The sequence below is a fragment of the Pongo pygmaeus genome, chromosome 14, assembly GCF_028885625.2.
Source record: "Pongo pygmaeus isolate AG05252 chromosome 14, NHGRI_mPonPyg2-v2.0_pri, whole genome shotgun sequence".
NCBI lineage: Eukaryota > Metazoa > Chordata > Mammalia > Primates > Hominidae > Pongo > Pongo pygmaeus.
In genome coordinates, this window is record NC_072387.2 from 70,980,579 (window position 1) to 71,004,861 (window position 24,283).

Consider the following 24,283-nt stretch of genomic DNA (forward strand, 5'->3'; position numbering starts at 1 on the left):
AAACATCAAGTAAGGAATATGAAGATTTCATAATTTTTGTGAAGTTGCAAATAAATTATTCCCAAAATTAAGGAAGAATAGAATAAAATATGTAATCAGAATCCCTTATTATCTGAAAGGATTCTTTTTAAACCTCTGCATGGCATTTGGGACTAGAGTCATGCTTTATTTTTACTGTCTAAAGAAAGCAATAGGCTAAGATATTATCAGTTTGGTTTTAGTTCATTGACCTTTTGAGGTGTGTAATTTACCCTATTTTTTCTAACTAATCGTTTTGAGTTATATCAAATTCATAGATAATTATTCATTTAATGTTTCCCCTTTTCTTTCTCTTTGTTACTTTATCTTTCTCTCCCTTATTCTTTCTTACTCCTTTTCTCTCTTTTTTCCCTTCAATTTTAGATTATTTGTTTGTGTTGCATTTAATACAGCTTTGTAAGCCACATTAAAATATTTCTGGAAGATGATCAACTTTAAGTAAATAGATGAATTAAATAAATAACAGCATAAAGTATGATTTACATTGGAATCCATTTGGTTTCCTGTTTATATACTATATTAAAATTTTACATCAAAATTATATGGCAGTAAGAGGAAAATACCAAAGAGAAAAAAAAGAATAAAGTTTGTAAATACATTTGAAAAGCATAAATAAAATAGAAATAAAAAACTGCGAATAGTTAAAGCCACCAGCCTGTTGAACTCTATGCCTGGAGGCCAATAGAGAGAACCACATCATATTTTAACTACTACAGAATTAGGAAAGGTAGTCACGTAAAGGATTAGTTGCTTGAAAACAATGACTGGTGTAATCTGCTTGCTCCTAATATAAGGCTAAATATTACATTGTTGATTGCCTCCTTGGGGTATAACTTAAATTTAAATGAAGTGATGTGAGAGATTTGAATACAGATCACACACACACACACACACATGCACACACACAAACACACATTCTGAATATTTAGGTCCCCACCTCCCAATTTGTATGTTCACATTCTAACACATTAGAATGAGGACATAGGGCCTTTGGAGGGATGATTAGATCATGAGGTCAGGGCCCTCAAGAACTGGATTAATACCCTTATAGGAGATCCAAAAGACATCCCTCTTGCCTTCTGCCATGTGAGAACACAACAAGAGAGCACACTTATTTTCTTATACCAGTCCAAAAGGACTAAAATATGTGGAACAATATGTACATGTGTGTGTTCATTTATGTTTGTGTATGTTTGTATAGTTCTCAAATCAAGAACTGACATATCCTACTGGCTTTTTGGCAGAATCCAAGATATCTTCACTATCACTCTGGGGCAAGGTATCTGAGTTCATCATACAAGCTTTAGTTCTAGACTGAAGGCCTCAGAGAACTGAGGGGAGACAACTATAAAACCAAAGATAAGCCATCCCACTCAAAATGGTACTGCACACCAAAATTCTAAATTAGATATGTTAGAAAAATTATTCAACTCTCCCAAGGCAGCCATCACAATAAACAACTAGATAATTAACAAATAACTTTAAAGAGTAATATCATAAAATAATTTAAGATACTTGAGTAAAAATATATTTAGATTACCCACAGAAGTAAATAGCAAGAAATAATGGAGCAAAATCATATAGAAATGAAAGAAATGAGGGCATAAAAACATAAATTATAGAATGAAGAAGATAGTCATTGAATTAATAATATAATGAAACAAGTATATAATATTAATCCTTAACCAAACAAATTCTTATCTATATCAAAAGCAACCAATCTGGAAATTTAATATATTGAGATTAATATTCTTATTAATAACAAACATCATAGAGTTTATGGAAATAAATTGTGCAAATGTTCTGCAAAACTTTTAGGAAGAAAATGATAAAGCAGCATTTAAAGATAAAAATCCATTAATAAATGGAAACGATATCACAATGAAATAGAAAACTCAACTTCATGAAGACAGGAATTTTCCATGTGTTAATGGGTAAATTCAGTGATACTCCATTCAAAAATTTAATAGTTTTCCTTGTTTGTTCATAAAAATTGTCTAACATGCTAAAATCCATAAGAAATATTAAATGGGACTTCTATTTCGACCTAAGATTTACTAACAGTGAGTTGCCTTCCTTAATGAAACAAACAAGCAAAAAATTACCAAAACACGTTAACAGCAGATTTCAACACACTGAGCAGCACAAGGAAAGTGATTATAAGAGATGAAAAGCAAACGAGGTTACACCTTTGATTGTCTAAGCTCCCTTCCTTTAGAGAGTTTCCAGGCCTTGGCACAGAAAGAAGGAATACAGGCAGAGCCGAACAGACTTCCTAATTTTGAGGAGAGAGCTGAAAGGTAACTGACACCAAGGTAGCAACAGTGGTTCACAAATCAGAGTGATAAAGAGGAGGTAGACATCCAGCAGAAATATGCATAGGGTTCCTCCTGAATAGTCAGCTGAATATTGATAAGTACATATGTGTGAGAATATTGATCAGTACATACATGAGGCCGGGGAAAGATCTGCATTAAATGATTAGTGGCAATAATACCAATGTCCTGAACTCACACGGCCTCTTTTCATTAGCCAGTTTGGAAAACTTCATGATTCACAGGGCACTGAGTGAGTACACAGAAGGGTAGAGTCTCAGTAGTGAAAAATAATTACCCCTAAACTGAGCGCTGCTCGGGTCCTACCTAACAAATCTTACAACTATCAGGTGAATTATCCCTCCAGGATGGTCAAGAAACTAAGAAACCTAGGGTAGCCTCATTTTGGAGGGCTAACCATAGCCACCTGTAAGTTAAATAATGGCATGATGGGTTGTTGTGTTTCCTTAACACCAAAGGTCTCTTATACACTAAAGTACAAGTGGCTATGTTTTCAGAAAAAGGATGTTTCAATGACTGGCTTAAAATAAGTAATACAATCCAGTGGTCTGATATCCCCAGAAAGAAAAAGTGTTCATTGAAATTATTGGGACTCCCCTGTCCCCACACGCATACAAGGGAAATACATCAGTTAGTAGATACAGGTTGATAGTGTGTCTAGTATGGTCTCCCAGCCACTTGGTAGGCCATAAGTTTCACAGTCCACTTTGAATAATCAAGTCAAGTTTTGTTTTTCAAGAACTGTCTAAGGGCAATGAGTTCAATCTGTCTTCTTGTCCTTGACATCAGCCAGGCAACAATCATCTATCATGTAGAATGACAAGTGACAGTAACAAGAATGGAGACGGAGAAAACATCCATAGTAGTTGACAGGTGTTTTGTATGAGAAGTGCAGGATCTGGGGACATCTTCTGTTGTTTCTGATAGATAAGAGTCATCTGGCCGATGTGACATTTTCAAGATTGAGTCCAATTTAAAGGTCTTGCTATGGTGTGAAGAGCTGCACCAGGGTGTCTTCCTTAATGAGAAAGGATTCAGAGGTGGCTTCAAAAGAGAAACACCACTAATGCCTCTCCCAGTCCCAGATGTCCTGTGTTCTAAGGTGATTCTTCTCTAGGTACTTGAGTTGTTGCTCTCCCTCCACCACTACAAAAATCATGGTGTACCACTATAGTAGCTATACATTTTTCTTTTGCCCAGTAATCTTCTCATACATAGATCTTTCTTCTGGAACGTCAGATGTAAGAGGGACCAGATAATTTTACATAACTTATAAAATCTCATTACATCTCTTACTTTGACTAAGTCTACGGGGGACTCAACAAGGAGTGTACTCAACAAATGGTAACTATCGTTGTGGTTAGGACCATGTAAATCCTATAAGAAAATGCAAGTGATTGAAACAGAGATAAATTTGAATCACTTAAGCCATCTTTTTTTAAAGAGTTTATTTTTAGAGTAGTTTTAGGCTCATAGCAAAGTCCAGAGAAAGATACAGAGATTTCTTTTATATCTCCTCCCCCAACACTTGCATAGCCTTCCCCATTATCAATATTCCCGATAAGAGTAGGTACATTTGTTATAATTGACAAACCTACATCGAACATCATAATCACCCAAAGCTCATTATATACATTAGGGTTCATTCTTGATATTTTACTTCCTATGAGTTTGTATAAATGTATAAAGACATGTATCACTGGGTGCGGTGGCTCACGCCTGTAATCCCAGCACTCTGGGAGGCCAAGGCGGGCGGATCACCTGAGGTTGGGAGTTCGAGACCAGCCTGACCAACATGGAGAAACCCTGTCCCTACTAAAAATATAAAAAATTAGCTGGGCATGGTGGCACATGCCTATAATCCCAGCTACTCTGGAGGCTGAGGCATGAGAATCGCTGTAACCCGGGAGGCAAAGGTTGCAGTGAGCCAAGATCATGCCACTGCACTCCAGCCTAGGCAACAAGAGCAAAAGTCCATGTCAAAGAAACAAACAAACAAACAAGCAAACATGGAAGTTTTCACTGCCATAAAAATTCTTTGTTTTTTGCTTATTTATCCTTTCCCCCTACACAACCCCTGGCAACCACTTTTTACTCCTTATATTTTGGCTTTTTTCCAGAATGTCATACAGTTGGGATCATGCAATATATAGCCTTTTCAGATTAGCCCTAGGCCTTCTTTTAACTGTGTGACATTGTTAGGGCAGGACACGTTGATACCTGAAAGTTTTACTAACCACTTCAGACTTGGTTGCCATAGGTGAAAGAAGAAAGTATAATGTCCAGGAGCAGTCAGGATGAAATTCTAAATTTCCATAAAAGCCTATGTATTACCTATACCTTTGTCTTCATCATTATCTAGACTGAGAGGAGATAATCACTTTCTGAAGGTAACACATTTAGAGACCAAATTGCCTTAGTAGGGTCAAATAAGTCAGCGAGATAGTCAGAATATTTTAATGCATTTTTTAGGAGACCATTCAAGTGCTCAGCAATACCAGTTATAAATGAATGGTGGAAATGTGGAAGTCCCATTAAATAACTTACATGAACATTCAGTGGCTTTTGAGATAAAAGGTGCACTGCTGTTAGTTGGGAAATGACCTGAAAAGCTGGATACAAGGGAAATGATTGATAAGGGCACACAGAGGGAGTGAAGTCTCCAATGAAAAGGGCTTTGCATTTACTTTGTGTACTGAGGGCATAGTAACAACTATGGCTTAACCAAATAAATGTTCCCATGTTTTCATCCAATGTTACATATTAGACAGTGAGAATTTCATTGCTAAGACCATTTTAGCCTTCGGTATCCCTTGGCTCTTCTCCAGAAGAAGCCACTTAGTCTACTTTCCAAGGCTGCTCAGTATGCAAACATCTATGAAAAGATAGTTCAGAATAAAATCACTGCCTCGGTTTGCAAGATATGTAGTAATGTAAGTGATGCAACACGAATTCTCTTTCAGCAGTTGTAATAGCATAATTTTTTGATGTTTTTCTTCTTGTTTTCAGAAATAAAGAATTAAAACCATATTTAACTCTTTTTATGTTAAACAATTCTCAGCCAAACATGTATCCCTGTCCCTGTCTAAATAATAATTTGACAGGGACTTAGCTGTGTTTGTACTAAACACTAAACACTAAATACTAAATACTAAATACTAAGTACTAAATACTTAGCTGTGTTTGTACTACCCAACATTGAAATTAAGTAAAAATTTTTTTCATTCTGCAAAATACTTTCTTCTTAAGACTCGACTGTGAATCAACTAAAATAATTTCATTATCAAGACTCATACATGGCTCAACCATCAATACACATATCAAACAAGTGTCTCCCTATGCCCACCAATGCAAAATTATTAGATAATAAGCTACATTGAATCCTAAATAGATCCCAATATGGAAAAACCCTTCTGAAATTTATACAGACCAGAGCTAAAATTCATCTGAAACACTGTTTCCTCTTTGAAAGACATGATAGGCTCTGTCAAGGTGGTGTTGTTTTATGGCAGTAATATAATAAAGTTTGCTTTGTTTGATCAACAGGAAGAATGCTCAAGCTATAAATGAGAACAAAATAATTTTATATGGTTAACCTTTGCTATTAATGATTTTGAAACATTGATATTAATTGTCCTTAATGAATCATCACTTGCTTGACAAGACAATCTAACAGCATAAGTAGAGAGAGATAAATATTCCATATTTGAACAAAGCATCCCTAAGAGTAATTGGAGTAATACTGAAAACAGACACATTTCATTTCCAATATGAAATGCACTAATATTTTGTAAGGTAGACTAGTATTAATAGATTTAGATTTTAATTTATCTTGAGTACTGAAATGTACCTGAGCACATTACTAGTGCTCAAGTACCCTCACTTCCTAGATAGTTATAATACAACTTGCAACTGGGATTCTGGCACTTTCTACCTGGCAAATTTGAATACAATTTTAGTGTCATTTGAGTTTTGCCATTGCTTATTTTTGAAAATCACATATATTTTAGAAAATTAAATATCTAAATAGTTAACCCCCCCAAAGGTTGACACCTAAAATTTGTGTTATTTTCAACAAATATTTTAAACTTATATATGTATGCAATTTTATTCCTAGTAAACAAAGAATTTATGTGTTGTTTTCGTGTTATCACTAAACAAAATGATTTTATTACATGAGTTTATAAAAAGTATTGTATAGCAGTTCATTTTTACTTCACTCAAGTAACAAATATTTTAGCTCACAGCACACTTTTTAATTCTTCAAATTTCTACCAGCAAATCAAATAATATTGATCATAAAAAAGTATAATTTATACTATTAGAGTAAAATTGTATATATTGTGGAATAAAATTAAAATAAATTGCTTTGTAAAATCATCTCTTAATTTATTTGTTTTATGTTATCAGCATTAATATAAAGAAACACAAGAAAAATAAGCATAACCACAAAATCTATTTTTAAACTTATCTTTTTTTTTAAAATTTTTGAAATGTAAGCTTTTCAACAGTTCTTTAATAAACCCTGGGGATTCTAGGATGTACTTTTTTTGGATATAACTGAGGCACTTAATTATTCCTAATATTATTCCAGTATTGTATTTTGTTTTGTCTTCAACGATCACTGTACAAGAAAAAATAAAAATTTTACCACTTGGTGGTGCTGGTGGATAATATAAAAACCAAACTATTCCTGGAGCATATGTTGAGAGAGCTGGTTACGGTGAGTTAAATAAAATTAAGGGAAGGACAGCTTCATTCACCTCTGTCATTCCCTATTTTTCATTTCTCCTTTTGACATAAAGAGTGTAAATTAGACACAATGGTTGCTACTGATGGCTTGGGTCCTTGCTAACTAGCAAAGAGAAACAAGATCTTTAACACAAATTTCATGGCATTGGAGACTGACGATGAGGCTATTATTTTCATTTTTAAATTGTCTCTGCTTCAGTGTAAGAGATAACTTCAATTACACACATTATTTATATCCTCTCAAAAAAACAAGTTTTTGTATGACCGTTCATGTTTTTACGTGGCATGATGACCACTGAATTGTAACATTCTGTTCTTGGTGGAAATGCAAGTATTTTAACATGTAGTTGATGTGTTTATACCAAAATTAATAGTAAATGCATCTACAAACATGAGTAACTGCTCAATTATAGTTGATGTCACGATATTTTCAGATACTGATAAACAAATAGCTCAATGACATACATTATGTATAATAATTGTTAAAACTGTCTTGAGAAGTATATTGCTCTCTCAAAAGAAAGCTCGCCTAAAGTGGTCACAGTTTTTCATATTTACTTGGCAGTGTTTTTTACTTAGCTCAGCTTCAGGTTTCCAATTTTACTTAGCTCAGCTTCAGGTTTCCAATTTTTAAAAATGTATGTATTATACAATTTTTATGAAGTATCCAACCACATATTTCTTCAGCCACATAAACACAAGAGATTATGTCACTGATATATATATATATATATATCATACATATATATATATTTTATATTATTTATTAACCGGGGGAAAGTCCATGAATATCTTATGCCCAGAGTTAAGCTAGACTGTAGTGCTCTACAGGGGATGTGATATGGCAAAATTATATGGAAAAGATTTTTAATGATAAAATGAAAGTTTTCAGTTTTTGCTTCAGTTCAAAGAAAATAACCCAGCCTATACATTTTCTTTGTCACATTGGTAGGCAGATACATTATTAACATCTTTGACATGGAAGAAAGGCAGCCTGAGGGCCCCAAATTCTGCTTCTATACAGGTAAAAAAATAAGCATTTAATTATTCTCCTGAACAACAACTGTTTTAAAGATAAGGCAAAGGATGATCCCAAATCCTATTTGTAACTGTACAAGCCCATTCAACCCCAGGGGTCATATACTACTTGATTTGAGTTTCCATTAATGCTTTTGATTATTTTAAATACATTTGGTAACAATGAAGGTAGTTAGTGAAAAACTGACCCACTCTGAAATGCATGCAGTGATCATTATGAGAACCCACAGTCTAAAAATTCACTGATAGGAATAAAACTCAATCATTCACCTTCTCTAATATAAAACATAATTACAGCGTGTGGGGTATGTTCATTAGCAAGATCTACTCAGAATCAATTAAAGAAAATTCTACTAGGCTGCCTAGTGTAAGAACTTTTATCACAAATCTGTTACCATTAACTATGTTTTAGACCTAATGTACATTAGGTTTGTTTTCCCAGTAATAAACTTTTGGATTGTTATTCTTATTCTTTGCAGATACAGCAAAAATAATTTCTTTATTTGATAAATTACTTATAGTTAGCTTTTTTATCCAGGTCAATTTTTGTCTCTCCCCTTCTTCTTCTTCTTAATTATTTTAAGCATAATAAACTAATTAAATAAACAAAACATAACAGATAACATAAAACAATTGAAAACTAGTCCAACAGAAATTGGACATCATTTCTCCCACCTATTGCATACATGCTGTATCATTTTATTTGTCAGAGAGGATAGAAATACTGAATTGATTACATGTCAAAGAAAATCTAATGCAATCATAGCTCAACCATTTACAATTTGATCCATCACTTCAATTCTGGAATACAATTTTCTCACTTATAAAATGGCAAGATTTGGCTATCAAGAGCCTAAAATATGATTAATCTGAACTGAAATGTATGTAAGTTTGAAATATAAAACAGATTTCAAAGAATTAGTATAGAAACAAGAATGTAAAGTACTTCATTAATAGTCATCATATATTGATTCCATGTTAAAAAGATAATATTTTGGATATTTTTGATTAAATGAAACATAATTAAGCCATTGTAATCTATTCCTTTTGATGTTTTATATGCCTATTTTAAAGTTTAAAATTACATTGGTTTACAATTTTGGCTTGCATTAGCTTTCTGTGGAATAGTTCTAGGACATAAACTTTAAAAGATTTTTTTGGTTGTTTTCTTTGTTCGTGACAGAACAATACATCTCAATTTTTACCAGTTATTTTGAACATGATATACTTGCTATTTCAGAATAGTCTTTTCAGTTAGTTAGGAGGAATGTGTTCTCATATTCTGTTGAACAACAAGGTAGCTATAATTAATGTTAATATGTTGTATATTTCAAATTAGCTAAAAGGGGATTTTAAATGTTCTCATAAAAATACATAGCACATATTTGAGGTGATAGACATGCTTACTCTGATTTCATCATTCCACAATGTATATATGTATCAAAACATCGCATTGTACTCCATAAACAAATATAATTATTATTTGTCAGTTAAAAATAAAATAAAATTTAAAAATATTTATTCATGTTTAATTTATTATTTGTATGGTGGTGTGTTTTCTTAATAATTTTTTTTTAATTTCAAAACTGTATTATTATTTGTACACTCAAGGTTGACAATCCAACCAGGGTCAGTCTCTCAAAGAAAAAGAAAACACATTCTTACCTGTGAGTTGATCTTTTTGCTAAAGGACATAATTTTGAGGGTAATTTTGGCAACTGTGAGAGAGGAAGGACACCTACTTGTTCAATGGATGCAGCCATCTCAAACCTACTTCTTAATTATCCAAAATCCTTACATGTCGCACTCTTTTCAGTCATGAAAATTAAATTGAGATGCTAATTGTACCACAGTCTATCACAGTATTGCAAATTATGTAGTTTAGGCTTAAAAACATACCTAAGTTTTAAGAGATATACTTTTATAGCTCATTTTGTGTGTGTGTGTGTGTGTGTGTGTGTGTGTGTGTGTGTGTGGATAGATTGATAAAGATAAAAACACTTTCTCAAACATTCAATTTCTTTGTTAGCTTGCATCATTTTCAGAAACATAATCTATTCAACCTGCAGTAAAAGTTATTCTCTCTCTTATAAAAGAATGGTTTTATTTGTTAATGTATGCATTGTTTTAAAAAACAATGCCAATTTCCTGCTCTCTGCAAGGCATTGAACTGTCTATATACAGCACCGGAAAATAAAATAAAACCCACAAGATGGGAAACTATTTTCTTAATGGTAATTGTTTCAGATGATGAGTTTTGGTGCAACAAAGCCCAATTACATTTCTGTTTTTTGTTAAGTAAACAAAAACTACTGAAGAATGCTGATATTAAAAAAATCATTAAGAAACTCCGTAGTTCTCCAATTGAACTCTTTACTATTGAGCCATACTGGTTTATTTGCATATTTTATGATGAAAAAGAAGAATGACAACCAAAAAGAAAGAATTGTTTTAATCCTGATACAAAACTGAAATACTAGAACATTGTAAATAAGCTATTTTTTGAAATATAAGTAAAATCATATATAGTAAATATTTCAAAAGGCATTTCAAAAACATGAATATTAGTTATTATCAATGCATATTATGAATCATTATTTTTCTTTATATTTAAATATAAAAATTTATATTTATATTTATATTTAAATATTATTTATTTTTATAAATATTAAATATTTTTATAATATTAAAGTTCAATAAGGGAGTACAAGTGGAATATTTCCTATATAATATTGAATAATTATTAGTGATTTTAGACTCAACTTTTCTGCCTTGTCTTACTTTTTAATAGAAAATAATTGCTTATGGAGTAAATGAATATACATTTTTGTTTAAATACTATAAATTTAGTGAAAATATATGATGTACTATATTGTGTTTGATATGGGAGGTTCTCAGTGACATCTTAAGCACCATCCCATTAAGAGACCAATTATTATTATTATCATTATTATTGCTTGGTGGTGGTTTTTCATATTTTTTAGTGTAAATTTTTGCAGCACAAAAGTTAAATCATGTTGCTGCAGGTATGGTGCATTTAATTGGTGGATTTATCATTCAATATGTGAAAAGGTAATCCATAATCTAACTATAATATTTGAATAACTCTTTATTTATATATTATTTTTTAAATTTCCTGATTAATAAAATTTTACTTTCCTTTGTTTCTTAAAGCAATTCCGATGGGAGTGATTTTTTACCATGATGTGTAATGATAAATGAAGAGAAGCATTTATAATCAACACTAATTTCACAGACATAATAATTTCTTTTTGCTTCTCACTGCAAAATTTCTATAGTAAAATCTAGTTATGCTAAAAATACCTGGCTAGCTCGTTTTTAATGCTTAAAAGAAAACATAATCAAAATCAACAGAAAATTACAAATCTAAAATGACCCATTATGTATTAGAAAAATATATTTTCTTTCACACATAAAAGGTGTCTTTCCTGGCATTGTCCTAAAGCAACTGAGTAGGTTGGAGCCAGAAAGAAATTGAATCTGTAATCAATGCAGGCGCGTACAATATATGTGACCTTGAACAAGTCTCATTATTGTTAGTGTTCTTTAGGATTTTTAAAGCAACCAAATAATACAACTTTGAAAAGCAAATGTTCTGATATTGTTTTTGCTTTAAAAAGAAATACATATATTCTTTTATATATATTTATTCTCTCTCTTACAAAAGAATAGTCTCTCTCTCTCTACATATATATATATATTCATATTAATTCACAATGCGGTAATATCATTCAGGTCTTTCTTACTTGGGCCATATTGTCCTTCTCCTTAGCAGTAATGTTGCCCTAGAATTTTGATGTATACAATTCCTGAAGTCTCTCTCTCTCTCTATATATATAAACTACATAAAATATATAATATGTAATATATTTTTTATATAGTGTATATTATATATTATATGTAATATATATTATATGATATATATTATATAATATATATCATATATTATATAAAATAATATAATATATATTATATATAATATTGTAATATAATATATTATATATTATTATGTATAATATATAATATGTAATATATTATTATATATAATATATCATATATAATATATATTATATAATATATAATATATAATATATTATTATATATAATATATAATATATAATATATAATATATAATATATAACTTGTTATATATAATATATAATACATAATATATTATATATTATTATATATAATATATAATACATAATATATTATATATTATTATATATAATATATAACATATAATATATAATATATTATTACATATAATATATGATATATTCCTGATATATATTCCTTATATATAATATATTATATATTATATTATTATATATAATATATAATATATAATATAATATTATATATAATTATATAATATATAATATATATTATTATATATAATATATAATATATATTATTATATATAATATATAATATATAATATGTTATTATATATAATATATTATATATAATATGTTATTATATATAATATATTATACATAATATGTTATTATATATAATATATTATACATAATATGTTATTATATAATATATTGTATATAATATGTTATTATATATAATATATTATATATAATATGTTATTATATATAATATATTATATATAATATGTTATTATATATAATATATTATATATTCCTGATATATATTCCTTATATAGAATATAAATAATGTATAATATATAATATATATTCCTGAAGTCTCTCTCTCTATATATATAGAGAGAGATATATATTTATATTTATATAAATATATATTATATTTACATAAATATATATTATATATAATATATTTTTATATATAGTTTATATATAACATATATATTTATTATATATTGCATATTATATACTATATATTACATATATAATATATAATATATATTATATATTACATATATAATATATAATATATATTATATATTACATATATAATATATGTATATATGTATTATATATAATATATATTATATGTATATATCATATACAATATATATTATATGTATATATTATATCCTATATATATTATATATGTGTATATAATATACTATATATTATATATGTAATATATAATAAATATATATGTTATATATATAAACTATATATATATAAATATATATTATATACAATACATTACATATATAATAGATTATATATTACATATATATTATATTTATATATAATTACATATATAATATGTTATATATTACATATATAATGTATAATATATTATATTGTACATATATAATATATAATATATTATATTACATATGTAATGTAATTAATATATAATATATTATATATTACATATATGATGTATAATATATGATATATTACAAAGAAAATGTATAATATATGATATATTACATATAATATATTATATATGATATATTACATATAATATATTATATATTATATATTACATATGATATATTATATATTATATATTACATATGATATATTATATATTATATATTACATATGATATATTACATAGAATATATTATATATTATATATTACATAGAATATATTATAGATTATATATTACATAGAATATATTATATATTATATATTACATAGAATATATTATATATTATATATTATATATTATTACATATAAATATGTATATATAAATATACATATTTATATATTTTATATATATATTTACATATATTTATAGATATATTTATATATATTTTATATATATTTATATGTTTATTATATATTTGTATATTTATTTATATATATTGAGAGAGTCTTCAGGAATATATATTATACATTATACATTATTTATATTATATATAAGGAATATATATCAGGAATATATATAATATATAATATGTAATTAATATTATATTTATATTATATATTATATATAATTAATATTATATATTATATATAATTATATATATTATTTTATACAATTTTTAATATAATTATTTTTATAATTATATAAAGTTAAATTTTTATAATTATATAAAATTTAATATAATTATTTTTATAATTATATAAAAATTATTTTATATAATTTTTAATATATATAAAATATATAATTATATATATTTCATATATATATATAGAGAGAGAGTGGATTTGGAGTACAATGAGCTTTCTTATATTGACTGCTTTGTTGCTGTTGATATTATAGAATAAGAATATCCAATATAAAGTACAGAAGAAACAGTCTTCCAGATAATGGAAGAATAGCTAATGATCATTATGGAAAATTATCTAAAACTATTATTTAATGCAGGCATGAAGACTTCAAGAATTGTATACATCAAAATTCTAGGGCAACATTATTGCTAAGGAGGAGGACAATATGGCCCAAGTAAGGAAGATCTGAATGATATTACAGCATTGTGAATGAATATGAATGGGTGAGTTAGTGTTAAAGATGATGCTCCCTGCAAGTAACATCCTGTTCTTCTCTGTGAGGAAAAGTATCTCTGAATACCTGAAATTTTGGCTTAGCATTTGCAAAGTATCTCTTTTTAATTGGACCACAGTTTTGTTGTTTGTAATTATAATCTTATTGGAAGCTTTCTGATTAATTCTCTTAGTTTCACGTTCTTATTGTGGCCTCCAAATGAGCTGGCCCCTAGCTTTTTCTCCAATATTCCCAACTATATCCCCTTTCACTGTTCCTTATCCTCAGCAAACTAACACAGGAACAGAAAACCAAACACTGCATGTCTCACTCATACGTAGGAGCTCAACAATGAGACCCCATGGACACAGGGAGGGGAACCCCTCACACCAGGGTTGGGGGACTGGAAGTGAGGAGAGGGAGAGCGTCAGGACAAATAGTTAATGCATGCGGGGCTTGAAACCTAGGTGACAGGTCGATATGTGCCGCAAACCACCATGGCACACGTAATCCTTATGTAACAAACCTTCACATTCTGTACATGTATACCAGAACTTAAAGTTAAAAAAAAATGTGAATTACAGTTTTGCTTTATAACATTTGAAGGTGTTTTGTACCTACAAATTGTCCTTTCCCCAAGTATTTACATGGTTTCTTTCTTCACCTCTTTGTTCAGCCTTCAACAAAAGACAAAAGCCTTTCCTAATTGTATTATCTAGAATATCATGGCCTTCCTCTATACATCCTCTTCTCTTAATTTTTAAGTATCTGTAACTACCTTTCAGTAAGTTACACATTTGCATTAGTGAGTGCAATGAACTCCAGCTTCTGTAACAATCTACACTGCCTCCCCACCCGCAAAAAAAAAAAAAAAAAAAAAAATCCTGGTTAAGTCCAGTAAAAGTAGATTTCTTGCTCACATTACGCTTCTGACTCTTGTTAGAGGGTCTGCTCCAAGCAGTGACTGTTGGCTCATAAATCCTTCAATTCTGTGCCCTGCCATTGCCATTTTTTAGAGCATCCTCAGCAGTAAGCCAGTAAATTAGTGCAGAGAGAGAGAGAGAGAGAGAGAAACAATGCAGGGCTTGTCATGGCTAGGTTTAGGAGTGGCATATATCAATTCTTTCCATTAGCCAAAATCCAGTCCCATTGTAACTCCCATTGTAACTGAAAGGAAGGCTGGAAAATCTAAGTCTCTATGCTGTGTACTCAGAACAGGGAAATGGAATTTGTGACCCTTTAACAAAGGTCGACCATAACATTTATTTGTCCAAGTGTTTATGTCTCTTGAGTTACTCATGTATCTTGAGGGCAGAAACATTATTTGGTTTGTTTCCTGCTCCATTCCCATTGTCTAAAACAGAGCTTTGCACATGGCAACTGCTCAATAAATATTTGTTAAATGAAAAAATAAATGCTGTCTTTTATTTTTCTCCAGATTGGCCTACAGGCTGATAACATCCACTAGAGCCACAAGAATCTGCTAATGTTCAATATTTCTGTGCTAACTGGTACTGACAAGTGTAGTTGAAAGATAGCCGGTCTGTTTCACCCTTATGGTGAGCTTAGGTTTTTAATATGATTCATTTTGGTAACACATTTGCATCAAGCTGTTTCATATGTGAAGTAACCTGACTTCCCCTAAATATTTAAATAAAACAATAGAATATTTAATTTCATATAAAATTGTATTATAAAATACAGTTTAAAATTTTGATTGGAGTTTTAAACAGGAAAGTGGGCTAAATATTGCATTTAATTCATCAAAGTACTGGATAATTTTTATAACATCTGCAAAGAACTTAACACTATAAATGTTCAAATGTTCTTGATTTCTGTAGCAATATAAGAAAGCTAGTGTCTTAATTACTATATTTTACAGAAAATAAATATGGGGCTCAGAATGTCACTTCCATAAGATCACAAACAGGTTTTAAACTGGTCATGAACTGTTAGGTTTTAAACTGATGCTTATTCCACTGGACTAATACACACAAGCATTTATGAATAAAGCTCTCAGAATCTCCACAGCAATTTGCTGAGAAAAATTATCAGTTACTGATTTTTAGGTGCATTCTTTGATACCATTGACCACAGTTTTGTAATCTATTGGCTCTAAAAAAGCATTAATTCAAAGCTCACATGGACCCTTTTGTCTGATGGGATGAGACCTTCATGGTGGTTTATCTACCAGAAATAGGAATAAGCCAGAAAATAGAGAAGGGGAAGAAATGTTCAACTCTACAGAGGAAGATGTAAGCTCCAAAACGTGGTTTTCAAAAGTTGGGTTTAATCAATTTGTATAGTTTGGTGACCTTCTGCTCTATGAGAACAGCAGTCTCAGAGGCATACTCACCAAAGAGTGGTTTGGCAAGAATGTTCATTCATGTTAAATTAGAGTTCATGTTCAAGGCAAGCAATCAAATGCAAATTTTACTGTCCATGAAGGACGTAGAGATTCACAAAATGAATTGTGGCTCAGGGTAGGTTACAGACACAATAGGAAATTAGATCAAATTGCAAACAAAATCCTAATGTTGTAGATGAAAACAAAAATAAAATAAAGAACGGAGTACAGGTGGGATACTGCAGCATATGCCATAATGGGGCCTCTGTAAACTTGATGCTAGCACTTCAGATTATATGGCTAGGCTGCAGAATATTTTCAAGCCTTACCTGTCAGCAAGGATACAAATCTAAATACTTAGAATTTCGTGGTGCTTATTTGTCCAGGTCCTGGGCAAGGCTAAAGCCATGAACTAATGGCTTCTGGATATCTGCTTTAGGGCAGGGAAGTTCTGAGGAAATCAGAACTAGAGGGACGACCAATGGCAATTTTAAACATTCTAAGAGGGCGTGCTACTGGAAGGCAGGATGACTGATAAAATTCTATAGTATTATTTTTTAGAATTTGTTTGTTCCATATTTTCAACTCCTTCATATGTATTTTGAAGAGAGAAATAGTACAATGACATATAGAAAACAAATTGTGAAAGTACATGGAACTGTTTCTTTGTCAAGAGTATGTTTGCATAACAGCTATAAAATATTAAACAATGGAAAAGTCTTTCAATTAAGAACTTTTGATTTCTGTCATATACTTAGAATTTTTAAATTTCACAGTGTCTTATTTGATAATAATTAAAATTTGCTTTAATACAAACTATAGTAAGATATTTATGTTTATGAATTGCCATATTACAATGTTGTTGTAGACAGAATAAAATAAAAAACTGATAGGTCCATGCTTGTTTCCTTTTTCTAAGGCAAAAGTAGATTTTAGTCATTTTGGTTTTGCATTCTTTGTTTTTTTAAATTATGTACCAGAAAAATTTTGTCACTATTTTGGCTATTATTTGGGAACTGCTTGGGTAACCTTGGCTATGAATCAAAATTTTTGAAGCTGGTTACAGTGGCTCACTCCTGTAGTTTCAGTTATTTAGGAGGCAGAGGCAGGAGGATGGCTTGGGCCAAGGAGTTTGAGGCTGCAATGAGCTATGATCTTGCCACTGCACTCCAGCCTGGGATACAGAGAAAGACTCCATGTCTTAAAAATAATTGGAAATTTTTCATTCTTAAAAAATAATAATAATAATTGGAAATTTAATGGTTTAAATGAGTTTAATGTGTAAACATTTTGGATATTAATATTTGCTAGTTTTATGTGTTATATCATCTTCCAGGGTGTGTTTGCTTACAATTTCTTTATGACATTGCCTATTGTGTAAAACCATACATTTTTTATATCCTAATTGATCTAGTTTAACTCTTCCTTAATTACTTATAATACCTCTGCTGCCCTTTATCAAATTTTCTATATATGGTTGGTCTAATTTAAAATGTAGTTTCTGTTGCATTGACTGATGTTTCTACCCCTCAGCAATACTGAACCATCTTCATTTTTATAATTTTATAGTATATTTCTGCTAGGAAAAGTCTTAACACTTTGAGAGATTAATCTAGGAGGTGGGAGACTGTATTATATCATTGTGTATTTCAGTCCATGAACGACAAGACTGCCTTTTATATCTTTTTATTATTTCGGAACCATCTCCTAAGAAGCTTTGTGTGCCTTTTGTTAGGTTTATTCTTAGCTATTATTGATTTTGTTATCCATTTTGAATGGGATCATTGTCTGTAATCAAAGAGCAATATTTATTTTATATGATAATTTTTATCTAACAAATATGATTAATATTCTTATTAATTTAAATTGCTTATATATGGGAGTTTCAGGATTTTCTATGTAGTCACTCAAGTCAATTAAAATTAAATATGTTTTTATTCATTTTTATGAATTATTATGATTTTTACATTGTCTTTGATTTTATTGCATAGCCCAGGGCCTCTAATTAAAGTTTGAATATGCATGGTGAAAAGGGCTATTTTCTTCCTATTTTAATTTCAGTTCACTTCGATGCTAAATATACTGTTTATTTTCAATTTATGTCATTTCTTAAGTTAAACATATTTCATATCTTTTTCCTACATTCTCCTTAAATCACAAATTAATGTTGACATGTGTTAACTATTTTTAAGCATCTACTTGTGAGGATCATAGTTTTTCACTTTCCAATTAATTGCTCAATATAACATATTTAATTGGTTTTCAGACTGGACCCCTTAAAAATGTTCAAAAACTTTCCAGGGACTGTACAGGCTTGAACGATTTTAAGAGAATCAATTTAAATTGTGTTTTTTCTTAATATAGATGTGTCTGAAAATAGGCACACATTCCCCTTTCCCAATTGTTCTTCTTGCATATAACCAAAGGAAATCTTAATTTTAATCTTTCTAGAATATAATGAGTTGACACTGGTTATAAAATACCCTAGAACACAAAATTAGGGGAAAAATTAAACATATTTGTGTCATTTAGTCAAGGTGCCCTTAAGCCAAGAAAGGCATTATGTCATTCTTCATCCTATGCATGTTTTGCTTAAGGGTGGGTAATGTGATATAGGAATGTGACATTCTGAATCCAGAAATGGTGTAACAATGTGGGAGAGATGACAACCTTCATTTAATAACCTCATCTATTTACCTCCACTATGACTCTAAAAGAATGCTTCACTGCTAATGGAGAATACAACAAGAGAAAAGAAAAGGCAGAGTCCTTAAATAACAATGAGTGCTATTTAAGTGGCGTTTATTTTGTTCAGGTTAAATATTTATGGCAAGCCTCTCTACCTTATCCGTCTTTTAGATATTATATTATGGTTTCCTACCTTTTACCCCTTTCTTGGAAAACGAATGAACATCCAATGACTTTGTCATATGGCATTGCTTTGGCTTCTGTTACAGTCACCTGAGCATTTATCACTGGTCACTTCACTTGGGGTTTAGCCTTCTTAGACCAATGGAATATGAAAGAAAGAAAAGTGGCAGTATAAGTGTTTCAGGCTGATGTTTTAAGAAACATCAAAAGCTTCTACTGAACTTTTTGCATGCTCACTTTCCACCATGAGACAAACACATTGCAAAAGTGATACTGCTTCTTAAGTCTGGGTCCCAGAAAGAGAACAGGTAGAGCAGACTTGAAATGGCCTAAGGCCTAGCCTACCTTCAAATAAAAACCAAGAAGGCGAACCTGAAAACACTCACACTGAAAGAGTGAGGGCTGAACAATCATGTTATCTGTCTTACACAAGACACATATCTAAGATAGTGAGGAAAATTAACAACTAAAATACTTGTATTCACATGTGTATTTGTGAGATGTTTAGTAACTATGAAAAACCCTCCTTTTAATCATTGTGAATAATGAACACTATTATATGTAAAATTAGGAATTACTTTTTTTTCACTTGCTATTCTCTTTGCTCTGTGAGTCAAAACAGGGCAGGCAGCTCTAGATTTTCCCATGAACACACATAGGAACACTTGAAAAAATATAACACAACATAAACCCACAAGGCATGCGGAGTTATTTTATGTGAATAAATGTGAATAAATTTATTATGTTCCATTATTCTTTTAAAGAATAAACTCATCTTCAGTGTTATTATAAACTGTGCCTAAATTTAAGGGACAAAAATCATAACATAGTGAATTCCTAAATGAAGATCTATTCACTGACAGGGAGAACCATCACACTGTGAAGAATAACAAGATTTTTAAAAAAGGCTTATGTGAGAGCTAATATTTCTCTGCAAAGGACTTGGCTGAAATGGAGCACTGAGGATTATATTTAGATACTGGTATTCTTGCACTCAGAGGATGCACAGGAGAAAATAGAAACGGTTGAGACTGATGTATGTGTTATAAATTCTAGTTCTGGAATTATAAATATCCAAGGAACAACCTGGATCATATGGAAGGATAAATTTAGGGCAATCAAATATTGCTTCAGGTTTTCATTAAAATTTATTATATACATACAATACAGGAAACTTTACAAACTGTATGAGAACTCACAAAAGAATTAAAGCAGCAGGGCATATGTATACTAAATGCTTTGGTCAACATTTTTTTTTTTTTGAGAACTACAATCCAGGATACATATTTCTCTAGGCTCATAGATATCCATTGAACATATTTTGTTGTCAAGGATATTATCACAGAACCTCTTTTACAACTTTGTCTAGCAACCTCTTCAACAGAAATGAGAGAAAAAAAAAGATTAATTGTTTAAAGATCCAATACCTATTAATGCTATTTTGGAACTATGTATATATTCAGAATCATACTGGTCATTGCACTGGTCAAAACAAAACAGTTATTAATTAAGGCAATTAAATAACATTATTGGGTGGGGGAAAACTAGGAAAAACAGAATTGTAGGCCACAACCCTCAATTATTTAGAAATATCCCTGGGGAGAGAAAAAACAAAATGGTTGGTCACAAAGAAAAGCAAGGTAGCATTTGATAATTTATGATTGTACCTAAAATATCAGTATAAGAAATGGTGGAAAATCAGATAATGCATGTCTTAGATACAAACCTTCCTTAACTTCCTCTTCTCCTCAGCTCACACTCAAAACTAAAGATTATCGAAGGCCTGAGAAGGAAGTATCTCAGATCACTGGAGAGAATAGAGGGGTCTACGGCCCTCTCTCATAAAAGAGTATAAACCTGGCCAGGTGCGGTGGCTCAGGCTTGTAATCCCAGCATTTTGGGAGGCCAAGGTGGATGGATCACTTGAGGACAGAAGTTCAAGAGCAGCCTGGCCAACATGGTGAAAGCCCTTCTCTGCTAAAAACACAAAACTTGGCCTGCCATGGTGGCACACGCCTGTAATCCCAGCAGAGATCACACCACTGCACTCCAGCCTGGGTGACAGAGTTAGACTCCTTCTCAAAAAAACAAAAACAAAAACAAAAACATAAGTTCATTTTTCGCTTATGAAGTTTGTGAGCAAAAGAGATAAGATTTCATGGGTCAAATTATTTTATAAGGATCCAGATGATGAAGGGGGCACAACGTTTGTTCTAGAGTCTTACCATTTAGATCGGGGTAAGATAGGAAAATGATAAAGAAAGTAGTGAGTAAGCATAAATGTATGTTTGTCAAAATCATGTTTACTGATGATTTTGATAAATACCTACCTTAAAAAACAACAAAAGAAACAGTGTGCTATTTATTCTCTGAAGGTACTGGAAAGTCAACAGTAACTCGGTATTTCTAGTGTTCTCTGGGACTTTGAAAGGACAAAGAACTAGTTCAGGTCTAATAAGAAATTGCCAAGAAAATTCATGGCTTCATAATCATGAATTAATAAAATAAAGATATAAAGAAAACATATGCGATAAAAACCAACATGGTTGTAGCAACCATGCTATAATGGATCACAATAGATGGTGGTGAAGAAGAGGGAACTGTCTTTGAGTAGAAACACTTGGCAAATAAATGTACATGACTAAAACAAAACATTATGTAAAGGTTAAGTCAAATATGATTCAAACTTTACAAAATTTTAAGGAAAAGTTAATGATTTTAACTATATCCAGAATATATATCTTGACTAGAATAATCTTTAAACCATAAGATAAAGAACAGAAATATTTATGAGACATAGAAGTCCTATGTCAGGCTGGGCACAGTGGCTCACGCCTGTAATCCCAGCACTTTGGGAGGCTGAGGCAGGCAGATCACCTGACATGAGGTATTTGAGATCAGCCTGGCCAAACACCTCACCGCGGGCAAAACCCTGTCTCTACTGAAAAAAAAAAAAATACAAAAATCAGCTAGGCATGGTGGTGAGCACCTGTAGTCCCAGCTACTAGGAAGGCTGAAGCAGGAGAATCACTTGAACCCAGGAGGTGGAGGTTGCAATGAGCCAAGATTGCACCACTTCGCATGGGTGACAAAGCAAGACTCGGAGAAAAAAAAGAAGGAAGGAAGGAAGGAAAGTAGGGAGAGAGAGAGGGAGGGAGGGAGGAAGGAAGGAAGGAGGGAAGGAAGGAAGGAAGGAGGGAAGGAAGGAAGTCCTATGTCAGTAAAGAGTTATTCAAATGACATCAGTTTCTGACAAAAATTATCTAAAACAATAACAACAAATGGCAAAAGAGAATCTTTACTTCAAAAAATGTAACCTCTAAAACTTAAGACTCAAGACAAATTAGAAAAGTGCAGGTAGGGAATATTTTTCTCAACAAGAGCATAGTGAGCAGTCAGTAAACTTTTGTGAATGATTATAAGAATCACTGCAATACATCAGCAGAAATGGAATGAGAATGGAAAGCAAGGAGCAGGTACATATGAAAGATATTGTGGGGGTATGGGTACAATTATCAAAATCTGTTCGTTGCCCAAATGTCATAGCACTGAAGACTAAGAATTCAACACTTAAGTTTCAAGCCTTGATAAGTAGAAACAGTACATGTACCTATAAACTAGAATATATTAGAAACCCTGAAGGAGGGTTACTTTAATTTGTGCTTGTGTAAGTTGATTATCATTGTTGTTAAATGCACTGAATTTGCGAAGCTGTAGCTATAATTAGGTACATTATTCATTTTCTTATGAAGCCATTTATATAACATTTATGGAGAACATATTATGTACAAAGAACCCACGTGTATATCAGAATAGAGAAAATACTGAAGCTATGAGAGTTTAAACACTTACCAAAGGTCACAGGGTCAGCAAGGGTAGAATCAAAACACTCGCCTATTTAACTCTAAATCCCATGTTCTTTTCTTTAACCTAAACATATTTGGAAAATAAAGTAAAAAAATAACAAACGAGAGCAAAATATCTACTTATTCGTTGTTTCATTTCCAAATTCTAAGCTTTTGTCCTGGCACTCATAGAGTTAACTCAGTTTTTCGAGCAGTTATGTTTTCCGAGCCTTCAAAGCTGTAGGTGGAATTAGATTCAGTCAGATGTGGGTTTGAAGCTAGACTCCCTATTAACTAGGTGTGTGACCTTGAGTGAGTGCCTTAACCTCCCTGAGGTTGAACAAAGCTGTTAATGAGCTCACAAAGCTGGTTGCCTAGAGTAGTCCTCACAAAGTGCAATTAGGAAAAGGAAGCAGGCCAATTAGTAATCTGAAACAGGAATTGATTCAAATAGGCATCAGGAATGCATAGTGCTGGGTTATATCAATCAACCGATCGATCAGTCTGGGTTAAGAAAGAAGTGACAGATAGCTTGGAGATATATATACTAATTCTGACTTCTTTTATATCTTAACTCCATGTCACCTCTTTTTAAAGGGCTGTTCATCAGAGAAGCAATGAGCAATTTGAAAAACTAGAGCACTAAAC

General features: G+C 30.9%; 1 long non-coding RNA gene across 1 annotated transcript in view; it reads right to left on the reverse strand.

Moving 5' to 3' along the window:
* LOC129011777 (uncharacterized) overlaps positions 1–23,932 on the reverse strand; it is a 31,369-nt gene extending 7,437 nt beyond the window's left edge. The window contains exon 1 of the long non-coding RNA XR_008493433.2: positions 23,643–23,932. This is a non-coding gene — a long non-coding RNA (uncharacterized LOC129011777). The remainder of the gene's footprint in view (positions 1–23,642) is intronic.
* Between the last annotated feature and the right edge of the window lie 351 nt (positions 23,933–24,283).